An 18,452-nucleotide genomic window follows, 5' to 3' on the forward strand; every position below is an offset into this window, starting at 1 on the left:
TTAGTTTCCTTGAGTTGGGGAATTGCTCCAATCACTTAGGGTTTTTCTTTAATCTGTAACAGTTACACTAATCCGATTTAAAACTGGCTGAACACATTTATTATAGCCTGCCAGAGGTATGCATTAAAATTTAACACTGTTTCCTCTTTGAACAGAAAGAAAGTACTTATGGTGTGATTATATAGGATTAGAATTTTTCATTAAAAAGGGTTTTAAACACTTCGGCAAGTAAAAGGCAGAATTCTATTTAATGAGTTTTTAAAGGTAGTGAAAGTAAGCAAAGTTTGACAGAACTGTTTTTCCTCCCCTCACATAAAGCCCCGCTTTCACTGTGATGTGCCATGCACACATCACAGACTCATGACTTGTAAAGGATTGCCATTTGCACAGAGCAACTGAAGACAAAGCCTGTTATAAAACGAAGGAGAGATTACACAGAAATCTAAGAGCAGATCAGAATACTTCACAGCCTCAAGTTTGGAGAATATCTGAATTACAACTAAAGTGATTTTATAGACTCCACGCTTTGAACTGAGGGAGGTATTTTATGATCTGTGATCATCTTAAGAGGCTTACAGTCTGGATTCCTGAAGAAAGTTAAAGGTCTGGGAATTTGAAGGCGGTTACTGAGGTTTGGAGTCGTCCATCCCTGTGTGTGTGGCTCATAGTGGCGGATGGGTGCCTGGAGCCTTCCCCATGGAGCATAGTTCTTATGGAGGTTGGCAGATGTGGTGCCATTTAATACTGCCCCGATCGCCATGTGCAAATGCAGAAGCCACAGAATACAAAGCCCAGGCCTCTGGAAACAGGAAATCTAGCCAAAATATTTAACCACGTAATTTTATCACTGCCTTTGAAATGGCCATGGTATGCATTTTAGTTGGATTCAGGAGCACACGTATCTCAAATAAAGGACTTGAGTTGAAATAAATCTACCTCAGATCTGTTTACCCAGGAAGATCTACAGATTCAATTTTCTAAGCATTTCTGAAATAGGAGTTGTTGGAATTGGAGCAAGGCAGCTCAGTGGCAACAGTTTAAGTTTTCTCTGATGTGAACTTTGAGAGGAACAGAGCGGCTATTGGAAATGTTGTGTGTACACTCTCATTTATGGCTAATTAGAACTATTTCTGTGAATGGATATGGGGAAATGTGTCATGGGTGTCAGCACACTGCATTGCACAATTAATAAGAATTGGCACTAAAGCCACATGTATCATACTTGGAAGCAAACTTTGATGAAGATGCAGTTTCAGAATTGTTGTGTATACATTCTCATTTATAACTAATTAAAAGTATTTTTTGTCTGGTATCTAGGAAATGTGACATGAATGTGGGCAAAATGTACTATACCAACAGTTGCTTCTCAATTAAGAAGATAATAGATCACCAACATGAACTTGCATGCTTCTGGAAGAACTGGGGTGACCAGGAAGCTGGGAAGAGAATCCTTCAGGTCAGGCTGGGCACCCGGGAGGAGGCGGAAGTTTGCCAGGCCTACCCTGTCCCACCAGCATCCAAGTGGAGCCTTTGGGGTATTTTGTTTCTTTCTTTTTTTCCTTTCTTTCATTGTCCTTGTCCTCCTCCTTCTCTCTCTCTTCCTCCTTCCCTTCTTCCCCCCCTTCCTCTCTCTCTCCATCCTTTTTTCCCTCCTCTCTTCTTTTTTATCTTTCTTCCTGGAAGCAGAAGCTGCCTTATCTGCGGGAGTAGAATGGCTGTGTATGAATGGTCACCCAGGCCATGATGACGATGAGGTGTATCTTTTCTCCCTGCCTAATTAAAGGCGGTAACATCTAAGCTCTTCAGCTACTTTTCTTTTTACAACCAATTATAAAGAAATAATAATAGCTAACCTTTATATTTGCTATGTGCCAGGCACCGTTCTGAAAGCTTTACCTATATTTCCCATTTAATTTTCTTAAGAGCCCAGTGAGGTAGGTACTATATTATTACATCTCCATTTTACAGTTGGGGATGCTGAAGCCCAAAGAAATGAAATAACCTGCCCAACATCACACAAACATAAGTGACAAAGCCAAGATCTGAACGTGGTTCTCTGGCTCCAGAGTCTGTACTCTTAACCACTATGCCAAACTGTCTCTTCATTTTTTGTTTTGTTTTGATATTGATTGCTTTAATGTTTTTCTGATTATATAATTAATCTATGCTTATTGTAAAATTTAAAACAAGAACAATGTGAAGAAGAACGTAAAAACCTACCTGAAGTCCCACATCCCAGAGATGATTACCATCAGCATGTTGGTGACTATCCTTCTTTCATCTGTCATAGGCATGTATTCACATATGTATGATTTTACCTGAATGGAATAACATGTCATACATGCTTTTTTTAAAAAAAATAATGACTTCTTTTTCTTTGTTTCACTAACCTCCTCCCTTTCATTCCTCCCGAAACACGTTTAACAAACTAATATGTACCCTTTTTAAAGTTTATATATATATATATAATTTAAAAATAAATGCTTACATATACACATTTACAAATAAGCATATTTATATACAGACATAGGGCTTTGGGGGAAGGCTATTTTTTGTTTTACAAAATGAGATCATATTATATACACTGCTCTGTATCTTGCTTTTCTTATTGAACAATATCTTAGAAATTTCTGATGTCAACTGGATTGATTTACCTCACTCTTTGTAATGGTTGCATACTATTTCATTGTATGGTTAATTTTATGTACTCTTCCACTAACAAAATTCTGCCCAATTAATATTTGCTTTCTATAGATAGTGTTTTAGCCTGGTTTTCCCTCTAAAGCGAAGCCCGAGACCAGGGCTTGCATGCATGTAACCCATTTGAGAAGTGAGCCTAGATTGGGAGTGAGAGACCGGGAAAGCTAGACAGAGAAGGCAGGAAAGTCAGTGCAAAGATGCTTGCTTGAGTTGGTGCCTACTGTGGGTCAGCGGGTTCTCCCTCCCTGAGAGGCCTTACCAAAAGAGCCTTAGAACTCTTTGGCATCCTAGGGCCCACACCACACGTGGTCAGGAATTATGCCTCAGGGCAAACCGCCCGGCCTTTGCATGCTGCGCATGTGCGGGCGCAGAGCACCCTGGGTAGACGCGAAGCCGGCGCGGGTGGCGGGAGTGGTTCCGGTCGGCCTGTGCTCGGGTGGTCCACGTGGCAGTGGCTGGGGTAAAAAGTGGACTGAGAGGAAAGGAGGCTTCTAATACAAAAAGTCACAGCACTTTCCTCTGGCATTCCCCATCCTAGCAGTTTATATGCAGAGGACAGACTTTTACCCTTTGCTCTGACAGTAACAATGATAATAATGTACTTTGGAGGCTGAAGGGGATGGTTAGGCACAGGTGTGTGGTGATGGATTGTAATTAGTATTTGGGTGGTGAACATGATGTAACCGATGCAGAAATAGAAGTATAATGATGTATGCCTGAAATTTATACAATGTTACAAACCAACATTACTGCAATAAAAAAATAAATTAAAAAAAAAATAATGTTGGTGTCTTTGGCACCACCTTTGTATCAGGTGCTCTACACCGCACTTCCCCGTCTCCACAGCAGTCCCCTGAGGTAGGAGTTTTACGTAGGGGCAAGGGAGGCCCAGAGGGATTATGAGGGAGAGACCATTTATACCGTGTTCTCGTGTTCCCAGTGGTTAGTGCGATGCCTGCGGTTTATTTTATTTTATTTTTTTAATTTTTATTTATTTATTTTCCCCCCAAAGCCCCAGTAGATAGTTGTATGTCATAGCTGCACATCCTTCTAGTTGCTGTATGTGGGACGCGGCCTCAGCATGGCTGGAGAAGTGGGGCGTCGGTGCACGCCCGGGATGCGAACCCCGGCATCCAGTCGCGGAGTGCGCCACTTAACCGCTAAGCCACGGGGCTGGCCCTGCCTGCGGTTTAAAGGAGGTTCAGTCTATATTTTTAAGGGAATGCTGTTGAAGTAACTTGCGCTGTCACACACCCATGACATGGCAAATCTGGCAATGAAATCCAGGACTTTCTGCCTCCAAAACCTATGTATCTTCTGTTAAGCCAGTGGTCTAAACGTTTTTTTCTCACGTGCAATCTAAAAGAATTTTGTAAAACTTCTTGCACATTTTAAAGCAGAACATGTAAAATCGTTTATCCTAACTTTGAAAGCTTATTTTTTGATAGGAGGAAGGAAATACTAAACATTTCATAAGATGAAATAAGATGAAGATGGTCTACATTTAGTACATTGAGGTTATGTTTCTTATGATATGATAAGACGAGTCTTAACTACTTATTGAATAGCATTCACTGACTGTGAAAAAATTGTAAAAAGTTTTTATCTGTAGGTTTTATCCAGTTTATCTTGGAAAATCTTGAAAACATTACAGTTACATTTAAAAGAATCAGCACCACTACCCTAAACTGCTTCAGTTGTTCTGAATCCAGAATATTTCAACAGTGGCCAAGCTTTCCCCATACAGAGATATGTTTAAAATGGGGGAAATCGAGAAGCTCCATGGGTTTAAGGTACAGCAATTAATCATTAAAGGGGGACTCCTAGAAACCAGTATTTCCAGTCATTCTTTTGGCTCCTGGCTGTTTTCCCTCCACAGAGCAATGTGGAGGGAGCATAAAAAGGTTTGGGATGGATGAAGGGCTACCTGTCTTTTGAGAAGTCGTTAGATCTCTGGGCCTCTTTAAAACCTCTTGACTACCCCTTCTTAAAAATATATTCTTTTCCTGACTTTCTGGTTTTTCTTTTTTTTAAATAGATGACACATGTTAATGACAAAAAATTAAGATATATAAAATCACAAAGGATACAAAAACACCCCAAATCCCACCATACAGATAAAACATTATCTTCTCCTCTGCCTTTGATATGACATTGCCTTTTCGTGGTTCTTTTCCTCCCTTCCTTGTCTTTTGGCTAACTCCTCCTCTTCCTTCCAAAATCTAATTCTTAAAACAAGACCTGTGGGTTGTATGTTATCAATCTCATTTTACAGATGCAGAAACTGATCTTCTGATGCCAGCAGAGATCTCTGAGTTCTATGATCCGTGATTGTCAGGGTAAGTGTGAAATAAAAGGCTCATAAATATCTTTTCTTTAAACTTCTAGAGATGATAACCTGCTTATGGGAAGTCAAGGGCTGGCACTTCTGTCTGTAGAATTCTTTGGGCAAGAAACAAACCAATAACAAAAACTTTAGGGTAGAAAATAAGCACATCCATAGTAAATTGCTTCATTTCAAAAAGACTTCGCGCGGGCCAGTGTAGTTTGAGGATAAAATCAAATTGACTACTTGTCAAGTCTCCCTTATTTCTCTCTCTTGAGTTGTTTTTTATTTATCTCATTTCCTTGAAAGTATACTATGGTTTGACAAATAAACTGTGAATACTCGAAAAAGTGCATTATATTTCCAAAACATATGGTCTTCTCACAGTCATTTAAAGTAGAGTATACATTGAAACACATATAATTAAATAGAAGAATGGAATTCTATTTGGAAACTGTTAACTAAAAGAGCCTACCTTTATGTCTTTCACCATAATTCTTAGGCCTTACGACAAAGAATGTGTTTCCTTATCTACCTGGGAGCAGGGCTTTCTATGTGCTTCTTCTGAAATGAAGAGATTTACCTGCTGATTGTTGAAAATAATGTGGTAACTGAGGAAATTAAAGGGAAAACAAAGCGTGGGCTCAGCGTACTTAGCTTAGGCCTGGATTCCCACTGGTCCATGAGTTATGAGACGCTAATATACTAAAGAATTAATCCTTCGTTAACAATGTGTAATCAGCTGGGAAGACTTGCTCCACAGGACAGCACACCAGTGGTTGTCTTGCAGAAATGGTCTCAAGTCACAAATTAAGAGTTATTTGGAGAAGACAGCATGCTCTTCCCTATGTTTGAATGCATTGAGTTGGGCTAGACAGAGCAGCCTTCTGTCCGTGAGTGCATGCAGAAAGTCCAGGAGGCTTAAAAGCTGAAGTGATCCATCCCAGGCACCTGTATACCTATACTTGCTATCTATTGCTGTTTAATCCACTACTGCAAAACAACTACCATTTTATTATGTCTCATGATTTTGTGGGTCAGGAATTCAGGCACTTCTTCTGTTCTACGTGCTTTGATTGGTGTCACTTGGTGACATGCAGCTGGTGTCTGGGCTCATCTGGTGGGTTCAAGACAGTTTTACTCACATATTTGGTCCCTTGGCAGGCTCAGCTGGGCCCCTCTCCCTCTCCATGTAGTCTCAGGACCTCGCCATATGATCTCTCCATCAGAGTAGTTGGGCTTCTTGTGTATGGCAAGTAAGTGGAGGTGGATGCTGCCAGTCTCATAAGGTCTTGGCCCAGAAATGGGCTCAACATTACTTCCACTCCATTCTTTTGGTCAGAGCCGTCACAGAGCCCACCCAGAACCAAGGAGTTGGGATAGAGATCTCACCTCTTGATGGGAGGCATGTCAAAGAATTTGGCACTATCTTTACTTTGCCTTAATATATCCTTTCCCCCACTGTTAAGGTCTAGGAAGAGGGAAGAAGGAAAGTATCAGGAAAAGCAGTCACAGACAGACTCCTTGCCTGGTCTGTCTCAGCCTGGAGGGAGGAATGGAAGACTTTGGTACATAGATCAGCTCAAGGAGTGTATTTAACTTGGGAGATAAAGTCCTCGCTACCCTGGTTCAGCCTCCTGGTGAATTAGCTTCTGCAATGTTAAAATACAGTGAGCTGAGACTTCCCAGGGTGAGAAGGCTGTGATCCATTTCCTTAGCTTGGAAGGCTGTGTGGCCCCTTTGTATACCTGCAATGAGCGGCTGGTGAGCAGGAATGCGGCTACACAGCTTCAGGAAGAGCTTCCTGCCACAAAGTGGTGAGTATCCTGAGCTTCATCTTCCAAAGAGGAATTGTTTCAAGATGTGAGGAAGGAGAGAGGATCACTGGGGCAGGATAAACACACCAGTTGCCCACTTCTTCTTAAGAGAGAAAATGGAATTTGGGGATGAATTCTACTATTTTGCTTCAAGATTAGTTTGTATCAAAAGATAAGAACAGAGAATATTAACTTGAGCCAATGGTGTCACCTCAGCATGATTGGTGCAAAAATGTCACCTCTCAATTTTCTGATAAAGCACTCATTAGGCGTTGGGGATGAGAACATGGGCTCTGAGGGATCAGACTGCCTGGGGTTGAATTCCAACCTAAAAAGTTGCAGTACTGTGTGATCCGGGACATTCTTTGGTTCCTTCATCTGTAAAATGGGAGTAATAATAGTATTAAATAATAATAACGGTAATAATAAATACTTCATAGGACTGATGTGAGGATTAGATGAGATGATGCATGGAAAACCCTTAGTACAGTACCTGATGCTTGTTAAGTGATCACCACTTGGAAAGTGTTCAATAAATGTCAGCTTTTATCACTGTTATTATAGCAATAGTCCCCACCCTGGTGGTGGAACACGAGGGCACTGGGGCACTGAAGAAAGGGAGGGGTGGAAACCCAAGTAAGACTTCTCATTCCTCTCTCTCTGGTTATAGCCACTGGGGTATAATGTGATCTATAAACTCCTCTGTCTGTTGACATGCCAGCAAATGATACGTCTCTCTGATCTACTTAGATTTTCAGGCTTAATGTAAGGGCCCAGGTGCTGGAGGCTCAGAGCAGAGAGAGAGCTGGGGGCTGGGGGCTGTCTTGGCCTTTACAAACCATTGCCACTCTAATAAATAAAGCATTCACTTAGCGAGTCTGAGAGCTGGGGAGCCACATTGCGTGCAAATCCAGATCAGTGGCTGAGCTTCTTCCAGGTTGAAGCTAATCATAACTGACATGTTAGAGTAAAACTACTTTATAAAATCAATATTAAATTTACAACCTTTGACATCCTGGGACATCAAAGATAAGGGGGAAATAAGCCATAGAGTAAACAGTCCTCCAGCTACGCCAGCTGCTCAAGGAGACGGGGAAATGTGGGAAACAGAAGCCCAAATCATACACTGTTAGTCTTGTTTTTGTACCAACGTCTTGACATCAATAAAAACATTAAAAAAAAAAAATCACACAGACGTTTACACACAGAGAAGAAAGGGGAGCCACAAGGAGAGCTCTACCAGTCTAACAGACTCCCAGAATCATTCCAGAGTGAAGGGATTGGATTCCTTCTCTGACAGCGAGGCTTGGTTTTTCTGGACAGTGGGATGCTGCAATTATGGGGCAAACATCCCTTTATGAGGCTGGCACATCCCCTGATGAAAACCCTAACCTCTCAAACCAGGGACCATGCTTTAATGAAAGTCTGCACCTCTCTAGTATGTCTTCTCTGTATTCACTGGGATTCAAATACAGCAGAAAGAGACACTCAGAAGCAGAGTAAAACTATAAAGGTCATCACAAGGTGAGAATATGTTTCTCTGAGTGCTGCTCAGGGGGTACTAGCTCTCAGTGGCTCGTGTCTGGGGTGGGATTTTTACTTCTGGAAAGGAGATTTTAATTTTGACTTCTAGAAGCAGAATCGCCTTAGTCCTACCAGGAGGAGTCTGTTGCGGGCAGAAGACCCTGCAGCATCCAGCACAGGCAAGATAATGCACTTCCTAGTCCCTTGCATCCAGAAGCATTTTGTCCTAAGGACTGGGTCAGAGAACTATGTCACCTCCAGTGTGGGTCTGAGCACCTTGAGGTCATCATGTAAAATAGCAAATGCTCTAGGACAGGTGGAGGGAGGAAGGCAAGGCCAGGCAGCTCTGCTGGTCTAAATAGACTCTTCTGTAGTGCTTCCTCTTTTGGAAGAACAGCTTGAATTTATGCCCCGGTTCACCTGTGCTCAATGGTGTGAGTCTAAACTTACCAAAATAGATGTTTAATTCAGTGTTTCCATCTATGAAAGCTTTGAAAGGCATAGCAGCAATGCCGTTCTTTCCTCCCTCCTCTCCCTGTCTCCCATCTAACCCTCTAAAGTGATTGATTTGAGCCTCTTTGCTTTGTGGCCATTATGAGGTCATGGTAGTATTTTTGGCTGGGCCTTCAGATTTTGTACTGTGGTATGATCAGAGACAGGCACACTAAGACCAAACCTAAGAGTAACATTCAGTTTTCATCTGCTTCCTGAATGCAAAACAAAATATAAATAATATTCTCCATTTAGAATTCTACAGAAATGGACTCACCCTAAGCAAGCAAGTCAAAGGCTAGGAGATGTGCAGCTGTTGGTGGGTCTTGCTGGTGTGTATGGGTGTGAATGTGTGGGAGCCTGTGGCAGAGTTGTTGAGAAAAACAAATGCCTGCTTGAGTCTGGTGTGTGTGGAAAGTGAAAAATTACCCCAGTACATAAAATGATTTTGTTCCTTTGATTAGGCTATAAACTTCATGAATTCCTAGAATGGTGTCTGGCACATAGAATGTGCTCTGTTTTTTTTCTTGGTGAATAAATGAATTAGAATTTCCTAGATAAATTATAGGAGGAAACTAATACTTGTTTAGGGCTTAATCTGTGCCAGGCGCTATGGTAGGCCCTCAATTTATGCTTTCTTACAATATCTTTGTATTGGTTTTTCATTGCTGCTGGAACAAATTAACACAAATTTAGTAGCTTAAAACAATACAGATTTTTAATCTTATAGTTCTGTAGGTCAGAAGGCTATAATCAAGGTGTCACTAGGGCTCTGTTCCTTTCTGGAGGCTCTAAGGGAGAATTTGTTTCCTTGCCTTTCCCAGCTCCCAGAGGCCACCCGTATTCCTTGTCTTATGGCCCCATTCCTCCATCTTCAAAGCCTGCAATGGTGGGTCGAGTCCTTCTCATCCTGTCATCTCTCTGTTTCTTGTTCCATTGTCACATCTATTCATGACTGCAGCCTGGAAAGGATTTCCACGTTTAAGGACTCATGTGATTGGATTGGGCCCAGGATAATCTCCCTATCTCAGAGTCCATTCCCTGCAAAGTCTCTTTTGCCATGTAAAGTAACATACTCACAGATTCCGGGGCTTAGTGTATGGACATCTTTGGGGGGGGACCTTATTTTGTCTACTTCATTACGGAGAAGAAGAAACTGAGTCTGAGAGAAGTTAAGTAACCTGCTCCGGATCATATAGTATGTGACAGAGTTGAGACTCCACCCTAGGTCCGTCTCCAAAGCCCAGGCATTTCCTACTATGCCACGAAGATTCAAGCCATAAACCAGCATGCTGCTGGATGGGGTTGGGCTTAGGGTCTGGTGGGGTGGGAGCTGGAAGAGAAACTTGAAGGTGAATTCACCTCACAAGAGGCAAGGCAGAGAATCAGGGAATTGAATTCTGAGGGACATGCTCCTTTGGAAGAAGAAACCGATTTGTGTTTGAAGGAAATAAATTCACTCCTCTGAGGGAGAAGTTGGTTTAGGGGCAAGGAATCAAGTCTGTGACTTAGATGAAGCACCCTGTTCTTTCCCAGAGCCTCAGGGACCCTGGAGATCCTATAACCTATGTTGTCCTGTACCCACTTGGAAATAGATTTACCAAGCCAATTCCTCCTAAGCTGTAGGCGCTCAATGTGCTACTCCTCCCAAGAATTTTACATTTAAAAATAGGATGCCATAACTCAAAGGCATACACAGAACCTCTGGATTTCTTAGTTTTTTGAATTGATAAGAAGCTGATCAGGGCAATATTGGTTGGCATTTGTTATCATGAGCTAAATTTGTTTGTTTATTTGTTTTTGGTAATGGAAGGCTTTCTATCACTATGGCACACGAGTCAGGAGATATTCTTGGTCATGAGACCCCTCCAGGTAACAAGTTGGTTACCACCTAGTCTGTATGCTTGAGGAGAATAATATGTGGGTAATAGAAAAATGGAAAAGATTGGTATAAAATTCAAAATAAAAAATTAGTATTGGGTATTTGCTCATAACATGAAACCATTAGGAAACACCTGATTGCATGAAGAAAGGTAGTTTGGGTTTGATGGGGGCCTTTGCCAGAAATGAGGCAAGAGGCTGCCCTAATAGCTGATGTTCAACCCCTTTTCCCTTTTTATAAGAAAAAAAATGATAGAAACCAACCTTCTTGAATTTCATTTTCTGGTGCTAACAGGACAGAACAGCAATGACATACCACAAAAAATAAGGATATGATTTACAAGTGAACCAGATGGTTCCCATCTCATCTCATTGAATTGTTATCTTTTGAAGAGTTCCTTTTTGTGGATTACAAAGAGAATGTAATCACTTTAGAAATCCCCAGAGAGTTTCATAATGAACCCTACTTACATTGTGTTGACACTAATAGTAACTATAACCATGATCTTCAAATCCCCATGTAGGAGGCAGGGTTATTGAAATTATAGCACGGGCCAGTAATTCATTTAAAAATGTACTTTAAAAAATGAGCTTTATGCTGACCAAAAGCCCACTTAAACCAGTTTCACCTACAAATATGAGTTGCTATATTAATGAGAAAATCAATATAGTTTAACTTACGAAAAGTAACATTTTGCTGACAAGTTTTGTCCGGTTTAGTCTCGTATCAAATTAAGAAACTAAGTAAACCAAACATTTATATGAGTGACTCACACTGTGAAAAAAATGTGATCACAGCTTCATATCACAAAACTATTAAGTTCTGTTCAAGTAATTTCCTCTCAGCATTTCCTTTCCTCACTTAAGGTTTCCTTCTTAACCAAAAAGCATCAAATTAGGAAGCTTAAATGACTGAAGTATTAACACTCTCAGGAAAAAAATGATTGCCTTTCAGAATGGAGGAAAAAACTCTCACCAACCTACCTTTCCAAGGTAAATAGTTACAAAGTAACAGGAACAGAGGGTTTTTTTGTTGTTGTATTTTTTTCTAATAGTTTGATTTTCGATTTGAAGTTTCCTTAAAATTAATCCTTTAAAATCATTTCCAGCAGTGAACAATTCAGCAAGTTTAGAGAAAAAAATGGCCAGACCTTTGTATCTTTGAAGATTGGATTTAGACTGGTGGGATTGTATTCAAGTAACTTTTGCTAGTTCAAGTATAATAAATTGTAACTCAAATATGGTTCAATTAGCATTCCTGTGACTAAATCTAACGTTTCTCTCTATGCACTCTTTGTTTAATTTGGTACGCCTAGTTCATTTTCCCTATATTTCTGTTTGAATAAAAAATCAATTTTGAAATTTTACCTATCTTTTCGAATTTTATGTTTATTCATAGACACGCAATTCCCCCCACCACCACGTCCCCCCCACTCCCCCCACCCCCCAGGCAATTTGTTAAGTGGGGTTGGTGTATATGAAGGTAGCAAATGTATGATGTTCCCATGCCAGGTATAAAAAATCTTTTCCATGGAGTTTGGACTTCAGTCTCAAAGTTCTTCTAAACACATTTCCCTAGGCAGCCGTTACCAAGTAACTGAAGCAGGCATTTGAGTCAAAACCTTCATTATTAGCGTTTAGTTCATAAAATAGAACCTGCTTTAGATATTTTCAGCAGAGAGGGATGTAATACAGGGAATTAGATGCTTACAAAATTGCTGGAAGATTAGAGGAGCAGACTCGAGGCATGACCTTCAGAAATGACTACTAGAACACTGCAGAACTGAGCCTCCAGATATGCTGCTGCAGTTAGGAATGGAAGGAATCAGGAAGCTGCAAATGAAATTCGTAGTTCCAGAACACACTGCCATAGCTGCAATCCAGGCATCAGAAAGCTGGGATCTGAAGCCATGACCACCACCCTTGCCTCTCGTGCTCAGGAAGCTGTTGATTGGACAGGGAACACAGAATATGCCTGCTTCTACCACTGGTGCAGCTGCCCCTTGACACCCAGGGAACTGGGAACTAGAAACTGGACACAAAGCAGAAAAACCTCTTGCCACCATGCTCTTGCTTGCCACCTTTCAGATCTCATATGAGTGGGTTAATTGTGGAAACAGGTTGCATCCAGAATCCTGGCTTCAAGGAAGCCTGAGAGATGTAGTTTTCAGCCCAGGAAGGCATGCAAAGTCAGAACCTATACTGAAGGTATATCCTTGGTGAAACCTTCTTGGTCTCTCTGTCTTTATTGGAGTCTCACTGTACTCTGCAATTTGTATGCAGAACTTGTATGCAGAATAACAGGAAGATGTAAGGAACTGGCTTTTTTTTAGAAGATATGCCAAGACTCTAGGGGATTTGAACTGTAAGTTCCACTTACAGGACACAGGAAGTAATAATTCTAGCTTCTTACATTTAATTTCTCTTTTCAGCAATTCGTTTTACTTAGGAACTTAATTTTAGTTCTTGGGCAGCTTGATACTGCTGAATGACTTAGCTCTTTGCATCTGCTGATCCTGCCTTTCCCTCTCACAAGAAGGGAGAGCACTTCCTATCTTTGTTTCTCAACCTGAATTAATAGAGAGTAGTTCCGTATATTTCCTGCGGCAGCTTACTCTGCGAATATTCAATTACTGCTACTCCATATAGAGCGAAAATAAAACACATATGAATATGTTATCCAAATATTATATATCTAGGCATAAAATGCACTCTTAATCTGAGGTTGACAGCCACATCTATACCCTCCTGCAAAAAAAATTGATTCAATGGGAAACCAGAGTACAAGCCCAGCATTGAAAGTATTTTGGCTTCTATAATCCATTCATTATGGCTGTGTGGGTAAGTTACTTAACCTTTCTTATGTACTCCAAGTTTTATGTACTAATATCTTTCATTTGTATGGTACCCCACAGAGTGCTTGATTCTCAAGGCATCCCTGTAAGCACATGTGGTGGGATCGGTATAATTAAATGACATTTTTCAGTCATGCAGCAGCGTGGAACTCAGACCCTTGACTTTGAACTCTGAACAAAATAGTTTTTTACTACACCAAGAAAGATCAATGTTCTTCTTCTTAGAGGAAGGTTAGTACTAATAATTTGTTACCAAGTCTTTAATGTGTCTAGCAAATATGAAAGGCCTGAAAACAAATACCCAAATAATAGAATTTGATATGCTAAATATTAAGAATTTAGTTTCACCCCTGCAATTTTATGTAGCTGGCAGAGGGATAGTTGTATGACTTTTGCCTCTTTGATATGTGAGTTTTAATCTATCTTAAATTGTAATATCTGTTTAGATACTACAGTTAAATAGCCACTTGAGATCAACTATTCATTCCTATGGAAATATACTTTTTCTAGGAAAAATGTATGTGCATAAAGAACATGGCCACAAAACGATAATTTTCTATCGTCGTTCTCATTGTACTAAGCTCACCCTCATGTTTGTGGTCATATGAACCATTCCTTTCAAGGCTGCTCCAAGTGACCATCTCAAATCCTGCCTTTTCCCTTTGGTGTCACTACATAAAGCTTCTCACCGGCCACATCTAGCAAGACCCAGCTGCATTTTAATAGGTTCTACCATCTACTCTCACTTATCACAAGCTTTGCCTGTAGGGCAAGCACATTGGTATGTGGCTTATCTTTCCTGTGTTCTTTCTAAGTGACTTCCTTCTGGAAGCAGGGAAGGGTGAAGGGGGCTACCCAGTCTTTCTGACCCTAAACTATTTGATGGGAGAACGAAATACAGCCTTATTTAGGTCATCAGGCCCCTGTGAAAAAAGACACAATTTTTAAACCTGGGGAACTTAGAAAACACAATGGAGGCAATCTGAAAATTTTTCTCAAAGCAAGGCTTTTGAATGTAAAAGGTAAGTCACAGAACTGAAAAGAAAAAAAAAACCTTTCAGGCGTATTGATGTATTAAAAACATTTACATGTTATTTGCTTAAGTTCTTAAACTAATTGTGTCCACTCCGTCACTACTGTCTTTGTAGGGAAACTCCACAAAGAAAGTCACTCAAAGAAGTTACTTAGAAAAGTTTCTTTGCTTTCATTTTTTTCCTTTTCATTATGTAAAGGCCAGCTTGCTCACAAGTACTCTCTCTTTAAAAAAATACATGGTGCCTATAAAGAAGGAAGCAGGATGGCTAGCTTTAGGTCAGACGTCGTTTGCATCCAAGAACCCTGTAAGTGCCTGACTAATTTAGGTGGTAGAAATGAGATTCTTGGAGATACAATAAATGGACCAAGGAGTACTCTCAGGTGACAGTTTCTGATGGGTTATAAGATCACATCATGTCCTAGTTTTTGGTCTCTGTTAATAATGTGTTGTGATGTACAGCAGGTTCTGGTATACAGAGTAATTCAAGTGCTCTTCTGTTGGGCATATGGTGCTTTTAAGAACACTCCAAGGGTTGATTTGACTGCTCTGGTTGATAAAGGATGGCACAGTGGGAAGGAAGGGAACAAGCTATGGATGGTGCGTGGGATTCAGGAGAGGAAGGGATTCATATGAGAGCAGAGCTGCTGAGAAAAACAACATGCAGTGACTTAGTTAGAAAATCAGTTTTGCCATCACTTAAGTTGAATTCCTCTAAGTGTCACTGTCTCTTATGGTAAAATTTAATGATATATAAATGTATATAAATATATGAAATGTGTATATAAAATATGTATATTATGTTCATGTATGTTTTATATATGTAAGTATGTATGCATATATACAAATACATATATTAGACAGCAAACTCATATGAGGCACCAGAGGGACAAGATTTATCCCCAGCTGCGGAACTGGGGCAGGGGGAGATTTGATAGGAGCAAAAAAGGAATAATTTTAGAGGAAACTTTTTGAGGAACAAAGAAAAATCTTCCAGGAAACAGCTTAGTACTCCTTCTTTCTCCATTTAAAGACAAGGAAAATATATGTTTCTCATAGTATCACCTACAGCTCCCATTCACTGGCAAAAGGAGTGATTTTGTATATAAAATAAACAGGGTAAGTTTACACCTGAAGAGTGTCATACCTCCAGAGTTTCCTGTTACAGGAATTTGTGCAATAATAAATAGGATCAGAAATTGTCAGAACGATGGGGATATGGCCGACCACATCTGTGCAGTTGTAGAAAGCCCTAATGCCCAGCTTGAGTAATTTCAGGCAGAGATCCTGCAAACTCTGCAGTGAGGAAGTCAGCTCTGTTAGAAAAACTGACCAAACACAAACCAGTCTGAAGCACAGGGGGAGGTCTCAGGGCTTCACAGAACTAAGAGGTCAAGGAAGAATATGCGTGAAGCAGGGCCGTGATAGACATTAACCAGTCAGTCTCAGCAAAGATTTTTCTAAAAACCATGGCTATCGAATATACGGCCTGTGAACCAAATTAATCCTGTCTGAAATTGGGTTGCAGTTCACCTGAGATTTTGAAGAAAAAAGTATTGTTTTCTCTAATTACCTAATTTCTCCATCGTAACCAGCTGACATGCTTAGCTAAGAGCTGGCTGCTGCTGGGTTTTACACAGAAGGCTTAGATCAATAATTGCAGTGGAAGCCAAAGTCATCAGTTATATACTTGTGAGTTGTTCAGGTTTAAATCCATGCTATCATATCATAAAACTTGGTATTACAAATGATTGTGGAATGAAGCACTGTTAACATAAATAAATCTTTGATAAAGACCACCCATGCTTAAGTTGAGTTCAGCATTCACTGGACTCGCTATGACTAGTTAAGTAAGTAAATAAGTAAATAAATGTCACTTACTATTGAAGACATGAACGTGCTCCTAGCCCAATAGCACAAAGAGGAGGAAAAGGGGAGATAAACTTTATTAAGTGCCCCTTATGTGCCAGGAATGGCTCTAAGGGTTTTTCATACCTCTCTTCTTATAGTGCCCCCCAAAGGCCTACAACATACAGATGATTATTCCCACCTTACAGACAAGGAATCTGAGGCATAGAGAGCATGCTTATTTTAACCAATGTTCCACAGTTTGGCAAAGAGTGTAGCCAGCCAGCTCTTTGAACTCGTGATTCTAAAGTCCATATTCTTAGTTATGCCTATATATTTATATCTTGTTGTATATATGTATTTATGGATATATTAATTGTTTGTTACCACATGTGGTTAATTTATTACTGTGAATTTAGGTCTTCTCAACTATAATTATAACATAACATAAAAAATATAAGATTATCAATAATTTAAAATATGTTATTACATATAATTAAAAATAGAAATGTTCAATGAAATAACATTTTTGTTCCCTAGAAAATTATAAGTTGAAAGAACTCAACTAAATTATTAAGAATGATTATTTCAGAGAGGTAGGATAATGATGACTTTTAGTTTCTCCTTTGTGCTTTTTTTGTATTTTCTATTTTTCTACAATGATCATAGATCATTTTTTCTAATCTAAATTTATATTAGTTTAAAAATAAAATGGTGAGGTATCATAATAGAGATATACCTAAAATAGGTGGATCCAAATATAATTTGTAATGCCTTTCTTGGACACCATTAGTAAACCAAGAATGTACACCTTGCTTGAGGAGTATCCATTTTCTTTTTCGAGTGTGTTACTTAAATTTACTTGGTCAACTTTCTCATTTCCAAATTTATTTTAGGACTTTTGTACTCAATTCAATTCAAAATATTTGTTTGAAACAACCTATGCCGGAAGCGATAAATGGTAGGTGTATATTTAGGCCCAATTGTTAGTTCAAAGCTGAGTGTCAAAGAAATAACAATTAGGCCTATAGGAGATTTTTGGAAGTTACGTATATGTTGTATCCCAAAGAGAGGCTGTATGGTACAGTCGTTAATGCAAGAGCTCTAGGGCCAGATGGTTTAGGTGAAATTCCAGTTCCGTCATTCTAGGTGTATAATCTATGGTAAATTTTTAAATCTTTCTGTGGCCTAGCTTAGTCTTCTGTAACATGGGAATAATATAAGTACTTATACCTCATAAGTTTGTTGGGAGAATTAAGTGAGTTGGTACATAGAGCACTTAAAGTAGTGCTGGATACTTCATAAGCATTCGAGAAATGTTAGATCATTTAGCCCAGATGGACATATATCACAGTAAGGAAAGAACTAGCTCACAAATTTCTACAAAGACTTGTGTTTAAAAACTAAACAAATAAATTACAAGACTAGATTTTCTCACAGAATACAAACTAGTGCTCTTGGAACAAAATAATTTGAAAGCACATTATATACCATGTTTGAACTTACCTGATATCTGTCCCTTACCTCCAGGCAGGGAGTGTCTCTGAAGAAGTCTGTCCTGAGCCCCAAGAGGTTGCCATAAAATTATATTTTGCTGTCCCCTTTTTCTGTATCAGATAATCTACAATGGTTATCATGAAGTTAGTCTTACATCCTCCCTTCCTCTATTTTATCAGTAGGAGGATGTTGAAAGCGTGTGGGAAGGGTGTAGGCAGCTGGAGGTTTGGCCTTAAATGCCTAATAATAATAGCTGCCAATAATTGAGTACTTTACCATGAGCCAGCACTGAACAAATCACTCTCCAGGAATTAATTAATTCAATTTTCTCAATAAATCTATGATACATATGATAATGATATATATTACTGCCTCTATTTTACAGATGAGGAAACTGATCTCCAGAAATTATTCACACAGCTAATTAAAAGTGGAGCTGGGATTAAAATCCAGGCAGTCAAAGGTAAATCTGGCTTTCC

This window comes from Ceratotherium simum, chromosome 3, assembly GCF_057802395.1.
Source record: "Ceratotherium simum simum isolate JZ-2026a chromosome 3, ASM5780239v1, whole genome shotgun sequence".
NCBI lineage: Eukaryota > Metazoa > Chordata > Mammalia > Perissodactyla > Rhinocerotidae > Ceratotherium > Ceratotherium simum.